At 41.0% G+C, this 17,692-nt stretch overlaps 1 protein-coding gene and 1 long non-coding RNA gene across 12 annotated transcripts in view; one reads left to right on the top strand and one right to left on the bottom strand.

Annotated features, from left to right (window-relative positions):
• The window catches only part of FYN (FYN proto-oncogene, Src family tyrosine kinase), a 235,043-nt gene that overhangs the window by 71,289 nt on the left and 146,062 nt on the right, over positions 1–17,692 (top strand). The window lies entirely within an intron of this gene.
• On the bottom strand, positions 310–5,574 carry LOC111819741 (uncharacterized). The gene is made up of 2 exons (XR_002823320.1): positions 4,635–5,574; positions 310–4,246 (listed from the first exon to the last, which is right to left on the bottom strand). It is a non-coding gene; the product is annotated as an uncharacterized LOC111819741 (long non-coding RNA).

The raw sequence follows: 17,692 nt of genomic DNA, 5'->3' as shown, positions 1-17,692 counted from the left end.
GGGGGTGTTGCCTTTTTCAGGTTCTACCACATGCATTTCTTCATTTGTGCCTCACAACAGTTTTTCTAGATGGACAGAGCAGGCTTATTAACCCATTTTATTGGTGAAGAAATAGACAAGTACTACAGATGTGGTCTAGCCTGGACACACATAGTGGCATACGGACCTCCTTGGCTTCCCTGGCCTTGTGCAAATGATTTTTTTTAATCCTACAATAAGGCTTTACATATAACCCTAACAGATAATAACTTTTTCTTGGTTATTCTTCCAGACTATTATGGCCTTTGAGTGTTGATTTTGTCATCCAAGGGTTTGCAAGTCTTTTTTTTTTTTTTCGCTTTGTGTTATATTAATTCATATCACCATAGACATTTTTGCTGTAGTCATTAGTACTGCAGAAGATCAGCCTGTAGAACCTCTGTGGGTCGTTGTCTTGTTCAGAACTTGTTTCAGTTGCAGGAACAGATACTTCCTCAAGATACTTTGGGTAAAGAAAGTTTGTTGCTGACACATGGAGATACCTCAGAGAATCTAAGAACAAGAAACAGCAGTGAGGCAGCCTTCATGGGAGCATGAAAGCTTCTAGAAATGGAGCCCACTCTTCATCTCTAAGTCTCTGATCTCTGCATCTTCCTGCCGGTCTGCTCCCTTCTTCAGATCTGTAGACCAGCTACCTCTGCTTGTCCTTAGCTCAAAATGGACCCACAACCCTCAAGTCCACATGATCTGTAAACTTAGCAATCCATAGCTAACTAGTAACAGCCTCTCCATTTTCTAATTCCAAATTCCTGGTAGAGCAGTCTGATTGGCTTAATTTATCTAGTTAAGCCAAGCCACACAACTTATAGTTGCTAGCCAGCATGGGGATGGGCCTTCCTTGGGTCAGTTTCACCCGTATCCAGTCAGATGCAGCTTGGATAGGCTATGGTCACATGGCCTGCTGCTGAGCTGTGGGCAGGACAGATTCCTAGAAAACAAGACAAGGGTGGTACAGTCACTCAAATACTTATATATAGTACGGTTGTGGCGTGAGAGACCTCAGAACAGAAAACGATATTCTGCCTTTGTCCTTAAACAAGTCTTTTTGTGAAAATGGGTTCTGTTAGAATGAGGAGCACAGAAGCATCTTGACCATACAGCCCAATGTTTGTTATACTGATATTTATAGGCCCAAACCCTATGTTATATGAACACTCCCAGCAAATAAGCTACTGTCTGTTATGGCATATTTAAAACCTTTCCAGTTGAATCTAAATTTTGTGACTTAAGTAAAATTAAAGTCTGTTTACTTCCTAGTTCTAGCAACTGAGTAAATCATATGGCATAAGAAAGCATCCCTCTTTCTTATGTAGCTGAAACTGAGGTCCCAGGATGAATAGTTTCTGACTACATGCACATTCAGCAGGGCAGAAGGCTGAGGACAGCCGTGTTTGCAACATACATCAGCTGGTCCTGGGCAAGGCCTGCTCCCTGTGCCAAGCAACTCCAATTATTCTTTCGTAAACACACTTTTATTCATTGAGGAGCAGTTGCTTGCCAATGCATCATACAATTATATGGTGAATGAAGAACAATGGATGCGTTGTAGAAATATTTTAAAACAAGTAAACAGCAGACAGTGCATAGGAAAAAGGCCGCAGCTCCAGAGTGAGGTTTGCTGATCTGTGGTATTTAGCAAAGTGCAGGCTGTAAATAAGGGTCCAGAAGGACAGAAGCCTTTGTTTCAAGCACCCCTTCCTGGAATGGGCCTGTCAGTGTGTGGGTGGGTTTGGAGGAGGGGCACAGGGAGCAGGGGCATGTAGGAGTATAGGAGGGTGGGTGCATTAAAAAAAAAAAAAATACCATAAATTGGTTGAGTTAGTGTTTTTTGAGTTCTGAACTGGAAAGGAACATGGAAATAAAATATACATTTTTCAAGGAGGTTAGAATTTGGAGTTTTGGGTCACTTGAGATGAAAGAGGCCAAACTAAAATGTCTAGGAGTTTGACAGTTCACAGAGGAGGTGACTATTGAGAGGGTTTTTCCTGATCAGTACCATGAAATATGCAGTATTTTTACCAGACCAACATCAAAAGGATTCACATACCATGAGCGATGGCTTTTGTGATTTAATTTACCCTGGGTGACCCTGGATAACTATCATTGATGATTCTTATGTGAATCAGAGGGGGTTCTTACGTGAATCACATTACAGTGACAGCCAGAGGCCCCCTTGTTAGACCTGATGCGTGTGAACCAGGAGAATAGCATTTAGCATTTCCTCTCACTTCATGGTTTATATTCCCATATTTTCATCCTACTACTAATAAAATCTTTAAACCTTAATGTTTAATCATTTATCACGGGCATCTTTGTTAGGTTGTATGGACAAGATAGGATTCAGATTACAAAGCAGTTTTACTAAATTTTTATTGCTCTCTTTGAGCTGCAACCCTTTGACCAGAAGAGCTACTATCTTCATCTTCAAGGACAGAATTGTTTATTTATAAGCCAATAAAATTAGACATTATTGCCTATGTGAAGGCAGTAAGAACTAAAATCCAGGTCTCCTGACTCATGAGGTATACTTAGCGTTAGATCCGTGTTTCTCAGACTCTAGTCATTTATATACCACTTGCTGACTTTTGCCATATCTATGTAAAACCTATATTATTTATGTAATATTTTCTCTTAAATTTATTTTACGTAGTAAACTAAATGTATTTACTTTTTTAAAATTTATTTTTAGAAGAAACTTATATAACTGCCTAGAGTTGGAAACCAGTATCATTTGATATAAATAGATGGTAATTATGAAAATAAGAGTGTTAACCAAATTCTTGTAAATGCGCTTTGCCTGTGAAGACACCGAGCCTAAAGCCTCACCTGTCTCTGATGAAGAGAGAGATTAGCAGGTGGTATAGAGAGAGGTGTTGCAGACATGCTAACATCCGACAGAAGCTCTGGTGTTTGAGAAGGCTTGAAAAGGATTGAAAAAGGAATCCCCTTCTCATTTTGTGATTCTGTGTTGTTTAATACCACCTACCACCTGTCATGTGCCTCTGAAATGACCTGGTGTATCCCCAGAGCACACATCGCTCCCTGGCCCATGCTGCTAATCCAGAGAACTCAGGATTGCTGCCTTCACTATGCCAGTGAAACAGGTATAGATGGATCCAGGGAAGCTTATAAGTCGTTTATCAGGTAACCCACTGCAGGTGACCGTAGAGTAGAGAATGGCAATCAAATACAGTTCCTTCTGAAAACTTCTTTAGTTTAATGGAACTAATGTTAGGTTAGTGGAAGTTGAAAAATTGGAATAAATCCATCCCTCAACCCATTTGTTTTGGGCCACCTGATGCTGTAGTATGCATTTAACCATCTGGCAGTATGGAGGTATAGTCCCTGAGTGGTGCAGACATTTAACACACTGAGCCACGAACTGAAAGGTTGGCAAATTGAGTCCACCAGAGGCACCTTGGAAGAAAGACCTGGTGATCTACTTCCAAAAAATCGGCCATTAAAAACCCTGTGGAGCACAGTTGTACTCTGACACACGAGGCCTCGATGAGTTGGAGTCAACAGTAACTGGTTTTTTTCAATATGGAGGTGAAACCTGATTGGAAAATCATATATGTTTAAAAGAAAAAATGTTTGATTAAAGCTAAAATTTTTCCCAGTCTAAAAACATGAGAAATTTTCTTTTTTTATTATATTTATTTTTGCTTCTTTTAGAAGAATAGGAACAGGGGCGTCGTTAAACTTTGTAAGCCAACTCAAAGCAACTAACAACAGCAGCAGCCCTGTTCAGTTTATCATACATTACACTGAGGTCTTACACTGGCTAAAGTAAAATATAGTTAGTTTCATGAAGTAAGTGCTCGGTAAGTATTTCATAAATGCATTTGTGAGTTTCTTTTTAAATCCTCCTCTGGAAAAAGTTGTGTCCTTTCAAAAATCACTGGTATGATTCAGCACTTACCAGTCCAATCAGATGCTTGAGTCCGTGGGCGTGGCAGAGGCGGCGGAAGCTTCAGCAGAGTGTGTGTGGAATGCTGTTCTTTGTGAAGATGCGAAAGGTTTGACCTTCCCTGGCATGTTTTCTTTAGAGGTGTTGTGCTGGGCATCTTCCCTTTGCGCCTCTGAATCCAAACACTTCCCACCCTCTCTGCTCTGTGCCCTTGAACATCAATCTCTATGGACTATATCAGTAGTCTCCTTTGCCTCTGGCTTCTGGTTGGGCTCAGCAAGTGAGAACACTGTGAGACTGGAGGGAGGGGGAAGAGTGACATCAGGATATTCATTCCCTATGGTGTCTCTTCTGTCTGACATTGGCCTTCAAATAACGGTCACAGCTCCTGGCCGGCAGCCCTCTCCACCCACCATTTCTGTCCCAGGTTCAGGTATCCAATCCCTCACCTTTCCCTTCAGTCCTGAGGGGTAATATGCCCTGCCCCTACCTGCTGCCCCCTCACTACTGGCCCAGGGGACTGCACTAGGCTTTGTGGTTTCCCTACTCCTTGTAAATAATCCTTTATTAAATTCTCAAAGTATTGCAATTGGAGGGTATCAGTTGTTTCCTGCTGGGACCCTGACAGATAGAGCGTGCACTTGAGATTTGTTGCCTTGGTGTCTTTGTAACACAGCAAAGCTACCTGGTTCCACAGGGCTGACCTCTGACGTTATCTTTAATGGCAGCGTGTTCTATTCCAGCATGGTTCTCATCTTGAGATGCTTCAGTCACCTAGGGAGGTTGTGAAAATGCAGGTGCCTGGGCCCCCCTCCTTGACCTACTGCCTTGGGAGCCCTGAGGACAGCTCTAAGGTTCTTGCAGTGACTGACCTTTTGTAGTTCACTAGGAGCCATGGTGGTGCAGTGGTAAAGTGTTCAGCTGCTAACCCGAAAGGTTGGCGGTTCAAATCCACCCAGTGGCTCTGCAAGAGAAAGACCTGGCAATCTGCTCCTGTAAAGATTACAGCCTAGAAAACCCTATGGGGCAGTTCTACTCTGTAATATATGGGGTTGCTGTGAGTGAAAAATCAACTCAGCGGCACCCAGCAACAACAACAACAGACACAAGTATAATTTATAGTACCACAGACCTGGGCAGCCTTCTGAGCAGATAACAGATAACCCGTTGCCATTGAGTCGATTCCGACTCATAGTGGCCCTATAGGACAGAGTAGAACTGCTCCATAGAGTTTCCAAGGGGCACCTGGTGAATTTGAACTGCTGACCTTTTGGTTAGCAGCCGTAGCTCATAACCACTGCGCCACCAGGGTTTCCTAAAGGGCACTGGATTCATGCTTTTTGTGCCATTTTTTACTCTTACTTGGGGGTGAGTGAGTGACAGAGTGAGAGAAACACCAGCTGATTGCAAATAAGAATTCTAAAAAATACAATGTGAGAAAAAAATCAATTTGAGAGAGAGGAAAATGACTCTTTCAACTCCTCGTTATTAACAGTGAAGTGATGCATTTTCAGGAGTGACTGGGCGTCTCTTGCCTCACTGTGCAAGATTTTGAAGAGAAGAGACTGTTTCCTAGTATCCAGGAGTAAAGTCCAGTATCTGTCTTGCCATGGAGACGCACAGACAGGCTTTCCTCACCATCATCTGCTAAGAAAAAAATTCTTGTAGATTACCAGAGAATAACTAAAGATATGAAATGTATTCATCTAAATACTCGACACTGTTTTCTCACCAACAAGTGCTATAAATAAGTTCTCTGTTAACATAAATCGTTTTAGTAGAGCCCTTGTTACACGCCCATAAGTGCTTAGTCTCTCCCTGTCAGTTAGCAGACTGAGAAAGCATCAGCCTTCTTCTCTCCCAAGGAGAAGTGAAATTCAAGCTCAATGCCCTGAATAAAACAGATGGGTGTGGTAAACAGTGGGCCTTAGTTCCAAAACGACAGGAGTTCATAACCAGCCTGGACCAGGGGGTCTGTTTCTCCTTGTCAGGCTGTTGGGAGGATTAAATAAGACTGTAAAGTTCTTGGACATGTGAAATTCTCAGAGAGTATTATTCCCTGCCTCCAACCTCTACCTTCACCTCACCCTCATCCCTATCAGAATTCTGTTATCTTCTAAAAAGTTCACATTCTAATCTCAAGATATAAAGATGACCTGGAAGTCTATTCTGCTGAGTCAATGGGGCAGACCCCACACATGCTTCCAGCTTATAATATTACAAAATTATAAGACAAAATTTCTCAATCTCAAATTAATATTAATTCACCTCACCTTGAGTAGTGAGCCAGAACACATAGCACTTCGGTCTTCCCAAAAGGTTGAATGTGTGTCACTTTGCTGAGGGTTAACTGCCTAAGAAGGATAGTAAACAACGAGTTATGCATAATACTTTGCCATTTAGTTCATTTTAAGCCTCAGCATTTTCATGGTTTGGGTAAGTCCTTTTAGCTGATGGGTGTGGACATTAAGATACAGAATTATCCTTGATAGAATAACTTAGGAACAGGGATACGTTCAAGGAGGGCAGAGCTGAGCCTGAGGAGGAATCCACCTGATCTGGTAGTGCTTCATTGTACTGATCGGAGTGTGTCCCCGCCTCTCAAACCACCCTCTAGCTCCTCCAGGTTAGTGTTCAGAACCATCAAGACTGATGAGCTCTGGAAAGAGAACAATGGTTCTTAATGACCCCTGAAGTCATTTTTGACTGACTTTCAAGAGCCAGAAGTTACAAGCTTATGCAGTTTCGTATCTGGACACGAGGTGGTCAAAAAGGAGAAAGTTCAGTCAGGCTGTGTTTTTTCCACAACATAAATTGGATGCTGGCACTAGGGAACCCTGGGAACTGGTCTCCTAGAGAGCAGCTGCACGCAGGGGTCAGGAAGACTAGATGTCGTTTTCTCTGCAAGGTTAAACTTGATCAAATGGCAAAAGAAGGAGAATTTACAAAACAGAAAATTTGCTTACATAACGGACAAGAAATGTCTGTCTAAAACAGCGTTTCTCAAATTGGGTGATTTTGCTCCCTGTGGGACATTTACCAATGTCTGAAGACTGAGTTCCTGCTCTGCCCTATTCTACTTCCCCCTTCCCTTTGCCCCTCATCCACAGGGCCTTCAACTTCCATGAGACCTGCTGTGGACAGAAGAGAGAAAAGGAAAGTGCTAGGAAAGCAGAAACACTTTAGAGCACCTGTTGTAAAACCAATTCCGAGGTCATGCCAGCCTCCCCCTCCAAGAAGCCTTTCTTTCGTACAAACTTCCTTTTTTTTTCATTTCAGTTTTTACATGGCCTCTAATTCCATTATTTTAATTTGAGGAAATAGATGACTTTAAAAAAAAAAAAAAAAACAGTTGCTTCAGAGGGCACTGATGACTCATTAAATGATCAGTGACACATGTGTATGAATTAATACAATCAGGTTTCTCAGGCAGGGGAAAAGGGGCTTTGGAAGGGTGGTCAGGAGATAATTTGGGCACCTCAGGAAGAGGGGACGCAGGTAGGGTGTGTGGTGATGTGAAGGCAATAGGAGGACTAGAAAGGCTGCAATAGTAGCAGGGCGGAGAGGATTAAGGAGAAAGAAGCTTGAGCCACATGGACTCTTGTTCCTAAGACCCAGAGGTCAGGCCAGCAGTGGTTTTATTCTGTGTAAGAGTAGTTTGATGGGGCAGTCTGGTACTAACACCAGCAACAGCAGTGCCTATCACGCATAGGGTTGTCAGATTTAGGGGGGAAAAAAAAAACAGGATGCCAAATTAAATTTGAATTTCAGATAAAAAAACAAATGTTTTATATGTCTCAAGTTGTATATCTGAAATTCAGATTTATCTGGGTGTCCTGAATTTTATCTGGTGGTATTCAGAATGGCTGAGTGCCTGACATTTGGCAGTTCTGTGAGAAAGGTGTTATTTGCCCTACATTAGTGATGTGAAAGCTGAGGTTAAGAGGGCTTGTGGTATACAGCCTCTTAGGTGGTGGAAGAGACAGGATTCAGACCCAGATATGTCTACCTCCAAAGCTGATGTTCCTAACATCTAGACCATCCATGGAGAATGCATTCTAGAGCCAAACAGCAGGCTTACAGACTTTGGCTAGATGAAGAAAGGGCACTAGAGAGAGGTGAGGTTGATGGAGGGCTCCACCTCCCTGTGAGGCCTTTCAGAAAGGCTTGGAGAGCTTGCAGGCTGAACAAGGCTCTGGGATATGAACCCTCCGGGGCAGGCTTAGAACAGAAGCCTGGAAGAAACGTAAGAATCACCTGCTCTCCCTTCTTTATTTTATAATAAAGCTGAGACCCAACAAGGTGAAGTGCCTATTCAAATCACAGAAAAAATGATTGGCAAAGCCTAGAGCAGAATCAGGGTTTCTTAAGTCCTCATTAAGTTCTTTCCACTACATGGTGCTGACATAACAGATTCTTATTAAAACCTCCAAGTTTACACAAAATGCTACTTTATATACAGCACCCACTTAGGCTAACCTTGTGGGAAGGACCACATTCTGCTTATGAGTCACCACCCTCGTTTTCTTTTCTGTTGGTAAGTACTTCCTAGGTAGCCTGTGTTCCCAAGAGGCTGGGTCATATTTTTTATCCCAGTTCACAAAGACCAGGCAGCAAAAAGTCCCGGTTATGCTGTTCATTGCACTGGATGGTATCTGGAACATGTGCGTGTTTCCCCACCACTCGTCTGTCAGTTTGTGGTACTGTGCTGCCAGTATTTCAAATACCAGCAGGGTCATCCATGATGGACAAGTTTCAGCAGAGCTTCCAGGCTAAGACAGAGTAGGAAGAAAGACCTGATGATCTACTTCTGAAAATTAACCAGTGAAAACCCTATGGATTACTACATAATATTGTCTGATATAATGCTGGAAAGGAGCCCTGGTGGCACAGTAGTTAAGCACTCGGCTGCTAATTGAAAGGTCAGCAGTTCAAACCCACGAGCTGCTCCATGGGAGAAAGATGTGGCAGTCTGCTTCTGTAAAGATTACAGCCTTAGAAACCCTAGGGGGCAGCTCTGCTCTGTCTATACGGTCACTTTGAGTTGGAACTGACTCAACGGCAATGTGTTTGGTTTTGGTGTATAGTGCTGGAAGATCAGTCCCCAAATTGGAAGGCATACAAAATACATAATAACCACAACAATGGGCTGGAGCATACCAGCAATTGTATAGATGACACAGGACCAGGCCGAGTTTCGTTATGTTGTACATAGGGTCCCAGACCCAACTGGATGGCAGCTAACAACAACAACAGTGTATATTTCCAAAATCCTGGTAATAAGTAGAGTGAAAGAGAAACCGAAAATTTTGCTTTCTTCTGGCTTAAAAAAATAAAATCACTGGTTTCCAGTGGAGTATCCCATTCTCATTGGGAGTAGAGGAATAGTCAACAGCAGCTGTTTTTGAGCTACCAGAGACCTCTGCAGGGAAGAAAGGAATGAGTCAGGCAAGGTTGGTGCTTCTTCTCAGGTCAAGGTTGCTATCCCTCAGTTCCTCCCAGGGCCTGGGGGTTTTATGTTAAGAGATGTGCCCCAAAACCTGACTTTGCCCCTGTTTTGTTCCAAATCATTAAGTATAATTTCCCTGTATTTTCAAGACCATAATGCCTCTTCCTGGCTTTTAAATGTTCTTTTCAAGTTTATTTGGTTTGCTTTAGCAGCTTTTGATGTAAACTGTGGATTTGAGGATAAGAAGACTTCTGTAAAACCAGTGGCTATATCCACACTGTCTTATCCCCTCAGTAAAGTAGTACCTGGGAAACCATTTAGAGAGGAGAAAGTCATTCTTGGGAAAGAAGATACTTTTCTGGTTCAGTGTTCATGTGGTTTGTTCCCTTCCTGACATGGTAGATATTTTGTGATGTTTCCTTGGAAAGCAAGGTGTCCTGTATTAACATAACATGGCTTCTTAGGGAAGCTGAAATTCTGTGTGCTTTTCCACATATTGTTTCTGCAGGTTAATTATACATTTGTACTGTTTGCCACAGAAATGAAATTATTCTTGGCAAATCATTTCTGTTTTATCTCAGGATTGGTAATGTTAAACATTAGTCAGCTGTAGCCAAGGCAAAGACACCCTGTTATTCAGGTTCTTATATTACCCTTTATCTTAGTAGTTGCCCCTGCCCAAGGAGTCGCTGGCTCAAAACATTATGAAGTGGGTTACTTCCTTCCCTAATTTTAACAGTATTTATACTTGACTCTTCATAGATTGGAGAGTGTGAAACTAAAAAGCCTAGGTTATGTGATGAATGAAACTGACCAGGATCTAGACAGCTTTATAATTTGCGGTCCTCAATTCAGGGAAACTTGAGAATAATAAAGACCTCTTGGACATTTATTAATGTTATCTGTGGACTTTAAAAATGGATTGTGAGTCAATCCATAAAAGCAGCATGGTTTGAAAAAAATTTTTAATGGAGCCCAAATATTGGAAGTAGTTGAATTAATATTTTTAGAGGAGCAAAATAAACGTATACCCTGAAAGCACCTGATTCAGGAAAAGCCAAGAAACTACCAATTAACCAAGAACAGTGCTCAGAGGATAAATATAAAGAAGCAGAATGCCCTTGGAGCTCAAGCAGTGGCCTCCGAAGGCTTCTGGGAATCTACTTTTTCTAGGCAGATGGAGAATCCTGTGAACAGTTCTCAAAGCAGGTGGGTCTTCTCACCAGAGGAAGGTGGGTAAACAACTAGGCTCCTTACCTTTTTTCTCAGGTGTAGGGAACTTCAGGTAGGTTCTGCCCATCTTCTGGTCCCAGATTTTATTTTCCCAGAAAATCAGGTATGGTTGAGAAATCTAGAAGTTTTACCCAGTTTCTTCAGACCCATTCTGCATCGTTCTTTGTAAATAGTCAGTGGTTACCAATGGCATTGTTAACTTGGGGTGTGTAGACAGCTTATCTGCCAAGTAGGCTGCAAACATCTTGAAGGTCAAGATGGTATCTGATAGTTCTCTGTTATCTTGATTATCACCTAAACAGTATCTTGTATCCTGTTCAGTCACCTGTTACAGAGATCTTCTCCTGCTGCCAAACTTCATGCCGGTCTTTGTGGGGAGCTAAGCTGGAGGCAAAGCCTTTTTCTCAAAGGCTGTGCTTACATGTGGGTTATCTACAGAAGACTCATATGTAACTCTATTACCAGTGGAAATAAGAGGAAGGAGTAATCCAAAAACAATGCACAGCCCAGCTACCTTTTATACTTGTCACAGCCTCAGACACACTTGCTATTTTTATAATGGGTTCATGCTTTTCCTAGTATGATCTGGACCACCAAAGAGACCTCTCAGTTTTCTGATGATTCACAGAGTGAACAACTTATTTCCAAATAAGTCTCAAGTGGCTGATGTGGAAGTTCTGGTGAATTTTGGTATTCTAACATTACCCAACTGATCATCTCCCCAGCCAACAAATTTCTCTTCCTACAAATGTTTGTTCAGTTAAACTGCATGTCGTAAACATTTCCAATTATTTTGTTTCGGGGCAACTAGTCAAGTGTTATAGAAAAATGTGGTACTCCCTTGAAAATTCACCCTGCCTTGATTATGATTGGAATGGTTACATTGGAATGTGTAAATGCAATGCCTCTTAAACCCAAAGTGCTCTAAAATCTGCCGGGTGGGAGATGCCCACCGAGTCAAATAATTGAGGTTCTGCCCCATCGCGGTTAAGAGGTTAGAAGTTTGTTTGACTACCTGCAACATTACAAACGATGCAGATAGCATTCCCAAATCTCTCAGGTCTGAAACTGGCTCTCCGTGGCTGAGTGCAGACATTCCCTTACGTCCATTTGTCACGTATATGCTGTGGGATCTTGACTTATTATTACTTGTTGACAGAGGTCATTTTACTATCCGAGAAGTGTTCTTGTTGTTGGGTGCCATGCAGTCGATTCTGACTCTAAGCAACCCCACGTGACAGAGTAGAACTGTTCCATAGGGTTTTCTTGGCTGTAATCTTTACCAAATCAAATCACCAAGTCTTTCTCCCACGGAGCCACTGTGTGGGTTTGAACCGCCAGTCTTTCAGTTAGCAGCCAAGCGCTCAACCATTTGCACCACCAGTGCTCCTTATTCTTAAAGTATTAGGATAAAATGTAAGGAAGTATAAGGTGATTAAATATGGGACAGCAAACATTGAGTACATATTTGGATTAAAATTTTTATCTATGCTTTTCCCAAATCATGGAATTTAGGCATTTACCCTTTATACCCATCTCTGCTGCAGCCCCCATGACATCCCACCTGGTCCTCAGAGGCTGTCAGTAATCTGGCATTTGGTTTCACATGAGAAGAGTTGAGGAGAGAACTGCAGGCCTGGGCAAGAGAGGGTTAAATCTGTAGATGGTTTCCAGAAATTCATAGCAGAGCTTTGTGCCCTGCAAAATAACCTATTCATTAGAAATTGTGCTGCATCATCCTTGGAACTCAAATTCCCATTTTCATTTTGATGGGTATTTTTGGAAGTCAATGAATAGTATTAACTTAAGCTCTGAAAAAAAAAAAAAAAAAAGAAACGATCCAGTGACAGATTTAAGAAGCACGGTTGCAGTCATTCCCGTTTTAGATAATAGTAAATTCCTTGTGCGTCAGGCATGCTTCTTGTGAGTTTTCTTTCCCTTCCTTCATCACATTTGTTATCCCCCGGCAAGTTGTGTCTGTCCCCGCTGCTGCACTCCCACATGCTGCACGCAGAGCCTCTGCAGGCCTCCTCCAAGCTGGAGAGCCTTACCTCCCCTGGCCCTGCCCCTCTCCCCACCCTGTGGAGAGATCTTGGCCTAATTTGCTGCACTTCTGGGGTAGTGTATCATTACTTGAAAGAAAATTAGAGAGCATTTTATGTTGCTTATTACAAATCATTAATTGAAGGTTCACTAAACCCAAGGAATTTATTGTTTCATTGATGTGTGCATCATTCCTATTAACATTAATAAAGTTGTTTAGAATCAAAGAACCGGCAGAACCCCATAATAGAGGAACCATTTTGATCCTGCTTTACAGAGTGACTCATACGCACAGGGCATCACCAAACATTTTAAATATAATTTTTACAACTCCTTTTAAAAAGGCAGAGCAGTTAATGAATATATCATAGCACACTCACATCCTTCAGAATAAACCTTGACGTTGCCATTCATACAGTACTGCCCCACCCAGGTTGGAATTTGCAAGCTCTGTCTGCACTTAGGCAGGTCTCAGTGTTAGAAATTTTACCTGTGGCTGCCACTCCTGCCCGGTTCTGCGGTAGAGCTGGAGTGTTTTGGACCCAACACTAACAAAGGTGTACTAGGTGGAGAAGGCATGGGAGTAGTGGGAAGGGGATCATGCCCGTTGTCAGCCATAAGAGAGAGAAAAGTAAATGGAGATGTTTGCTCCACCTGCATCATTTATATACTGCCCTACCTGTGTGGTTATTGGCAGGTAACATCAACGATCAACGAAATGAACAGTTGAGGGGTAGGGGGATTTTAGTCCAGATATTTGTAGAGGTGTCTGAACAGTTCATTAACCAACCTTTTCTATGGTAGAAGGCTCAGAAAGAATCTGAAGATATTGTAGAACAGGTATTTAGTAACTGCAAAAGACTCTAACCTTTGATGTAAAATGCAAACACTAAGAGTTAGAGCTGTGCTTTCTCAGTCAGCCTATGTATTTGTACAGTGATTATTTATTTACCTTAAGAGCTAATAAGGGAAAACTTCTTTCCTAAATAATCCCATTTTTAGGCCTCAGTTTTAGGTCTCTGTTTTCTTATCCCCCTCTCCTCTCTGATCTTTCTTCAGCTCCTCTTCTGTCTATAATAGGGCTTTAATTTATACAAATGGTGGATGTGTTTGGAAAATGAATCAGTTTAGGAGAGAGACAGGATGTATTTGCATAGTTCTGTCTATTTTGAACATAGTTATTGGTATCCTTTCAGTACCCTTTACTCATTTTTAGAAATGTTAAATTTTATAAAACTTAGGTTAACAGTTGCTTGTTGTTAAATGTTGCTTTTTATTTTTTAAAAATCACCCTTCCTAAGAGAGGAGAAAAACTATAAGTTAATTTTATTAAGTTTTTGTAATGCTGTTCATATTTGAATTATTTCTGTTAAAGACTGGCAGTATCTCACCTAGTTTTGTCCTTGGACTGCTACTGAACTTTGCAAGAACTTTGAGTTCTATCTGCTTTTGTCTGGGGTTGGGAAAAACAGGTATTCATTTCTATAATTGTTAATCTAGATATTCTGAGGAAGAAAAACATGGAACATTCCTTTAAGCACTGAATCTCATTTCCAACCCTTTTTCTTTTCACTTAAAGGATAAATATACAATTTCCAAAGGAAGGAAGCAACACTGGCTATTGACACTGTATAGATAAAAACAAGCTCAGAATGCTTTTCACTTATTCTTCACCACAGCACTGTGAACTGGGTCAGGATTATCCTTGTTTTACAAATGAGGCGACTGGAGCTGGAGAGGTGACAAGCCTTTCCCAGGGTCACAGGCCCAGAGAGGGTCAGAGGCGAGATGAGGTAGGAGGATCGAGGGCATTATTGTACAATCAATGCCCAGCCCTGCCTACCGCCAGACCTTGCTGGTGTGGGGGCACCTAGGACCAGTATCAGCCTGATGGCTCATTTGTTCCCAGACACCCATTTGACCCTCCAGCACCCAACAGGGTGCCTGGAACATGACAGGAACTCAATAAATATTTGTCGAGTGAATATATTGTCAAAGCCACAGAATTCAGTTACAGTTTATCATCTCATCCTGGTGACTGCCCTGGCCACTGTTGAATCGATTTTGAGACCTCTTTGCAGGTGAGTTTAGAAATGTATATTTTTTGAAAAATAAAATCACCAGAATTTGCCACACTTTCCACTTGGTGGCTAAGACCATCAGCAAGCCATTGATGTACAGTAGAGGTACTATATGTGTATTTCCAGTTTGATTCAAATTAATTTTAAATGGTTTTTATTTTTCCTGACTTTACCGTATGCATTCTTTAAAGAAGACTTGGTGAACTATAAAGAAGAAAACAAGTCTCTTAATCATACTACATTGATATCTCTTAAGAAGATAATATAAGAATATAATTCTTAATCACACCATATTGAGATAGCAATGTTGAGATGTGGTCGTATTTATTTCCCTCTTCTGTATGTGGGGTGCATATCATATATACCTAATATATGGTTTTAATTCTACTTCTTTTATTTAACATTAAGTTGTGACCGCTTTCCTAAGTGATTAAATGACTGTGGAGTTTTCCATGGTATGAACAGATTATAATGTATTTAGCCATTTGTTGTCCTATTATTATTCAATTAAATGTTGTCATATTTGACATTACAAATAACACTGTAGTAAACATTCTGGTATCCAAGTATTTGGCCACTTCTCTAATTACTTCCTAATGAAAAGACCAGTAGACTTGACTAAGTAACAATTTCAAACTTCTGTACACTTCTGCATACTTCTGTACATAAAAAAATCCTAAATAAAATTAAAAACAAAGAAAACTTAGGGAAAAATATTTGCCACAAATACGATTAAAATTCTTATCATATGCCCTAGTTGCCTTTCACTCTGCCTAATTTTTTCTCATATTTCCATGGCCAGGCACTGGTTCTGCTTTCTTAACCATTGTGTTAGTATTTCATTTGATTTAGCTAGAATTCTTCCAGTTAACGTGTAGTCTTTTCTCATATTCTCCTTGATACCATTCAGCAAGACCTATCATTCACTACTTGGACTGCCCAAGGATTGTCTAACCCTTGTCATTGTGTCTGACTTTGAATGTCCCTAAGTAACCTCTGTATATTTCTCTTGAAACAACTTTAAAAAAAAAAAAGGGGGAGATTGAAATTACTGTGCACTGTGCTAAGCATGGACCCCTGGTGGTGCAGTGGTTAGGCGTTTGGCTGCTAACCAAAAGATCGGTAGTTGGAATCCACCAGCCACTCCCTGGAAACCCTGTGGGGCAGTTCTACTCTGTCCTATAGGGTCGCTATGAGTCAGAATCGACTCAACGGCAATTGGTTTGGTTTTTGGTATGCTAAGCACTGGTAGAGCAGTGGTTAAGCGCTTGTCTGCTAACCAAAATGTCAGTAGTTCAAATCCACCTGCCGCTCCTTGGAAGCTCTATAGGACAGTTCTACTCTGTTCTATAGGGCCGCTAGCAGTCAAAATCAAGTTGACGGCAATGGGTTTTTACGCTAAGCACTGAGGGAGTTTTTTAAAAGTATGAGATAGGCCCTACCATTAAAAAACCTCTAGTCAACTTGGAGACAAGACATGCCACCTGGCAAGTAAACCTGTATATTTAATTAAACAAAAGAAATGGAAATATCTCTTTAGTAATCTTTACCTACCTTCCTCTATTTTCTACAATTTTATTGTCCTGTGCCTTGAGCCCTCCTTAAAAACCTGAATCTTGCTTCTCACCATGCTTACCCAAGAGGTAATTTCAATAACATGATGTGATTATGTCATTGAGGTTTTACCCATATGTCCATGAGGGCAGGATTTTGTTCTATTTTGTTCACTGTTGTATCGCCAGCTCCCAGAACAGACCTGGCACATAGTATGTGCTCAGTTAATATTTATTAAAGGTATGAATAAAAAGTATATGTTTTTTCCTTCAAGTGAGAAATACCAGCATACAGTTATATGCTTAGGTTGGCAATCAGCAGTCAATTCAAAGGAGAGATTGTAGTGGGAAGGAGCTGTAGCTCAAACATCAAAGCAATGGGGATTCAAATTTTGACTCTACAATTTACCAGCTCTGTAATCTTGGGCAGGTTAGTTGATTTCTCCCAGACTCATATTCTTCAGCTGAAAATGGAAATAACAGAAGCTACTCCATTGAGTTGTCAATAAAGATGAAGTGAGATCATTTATATAAAGCTTAGCACAGTGCCTTACACATAATAAGTGTTCAGCAAATCTTAGATATTATTATTTGTAGATGCTTTCCCTTCCCCTTTAATTCCTTAATATTGCCAAACTACAGCCTATTCTCAGGGACATAGAAATCAATTCATGGTCAGTATAATGTATAAGCTTTGGAGTCAGATACACCTGGCTCTGCCACTTGAGTAAGTTACTTAACTTCTCTGCACTTTAGTTTATCAGTTAAAGAATAATATAATAGTACACATTAAACACACAGAAATATAAAGAAAATATCAATATCCATTGCATAGAGTTATTGTGAGGGTAAAATGAGATAACAAAGTACCCGATATATTCACTCAATCCTCTTTTCCCTTCTTTGATCTTATTTCATTTAGAACACCCTTCTGTTTGTGATTTTGTGACCAAGCGTTGTATATCTCTCCCTCCAGCACAGCGTTGTTCAATTTATTTTGATTGTGGCACACGGAATTTAATACCTTTTACGTCACAACCCCATCACACACATGTGTGATTGAAGAAAATTTTTTTACAGAGTAATACTGTGTATGATGCCCTTGATAGTTTTTTCTTCTATTTCATTAAATAAAATGCTGGGCACAATCTACGTTTTGTGACCCAGTAAACTAATGACTGGTCCACAGGTTGAAAGGCACTGCCCCCGTGGGTTGTGTTGGTTTACCAGGTTGGTATGAAATTTGCACCAGCATTCGAAATTGCCATTGACTGATTGCAGAAGCAGCCTCAGAGGCTCAGAACTCCTAAGGGGAGACTAAGAACAGTAGCATGGACAGCCTTCTGCAAACAATAGTGATCACCTTAGCTGAAGGGCTGGCAAA

The sequence above is a fragment of the Trichechus manatus genome, unplaced genomic scaffold (genome assembly GCF_000243295.1).
Source record: "Trichechus manatus latirostris isolate Lorelei unplaced genomic scaffold, TriManLat1.0 scaffold00017, whole genome shotgun sequence".
In the NCBI taxonomy this organism is placed as follows: Eukaryota; Metazoa; Chordata; class Mammalia; order Sirenia; family Trichechidae; genus Trichechus; species Trichechus manatus.
Note: the sequence above shows the minus strand (reverse complement) of the source record. Positions and strands in the feature narration are given on the sequence as shown.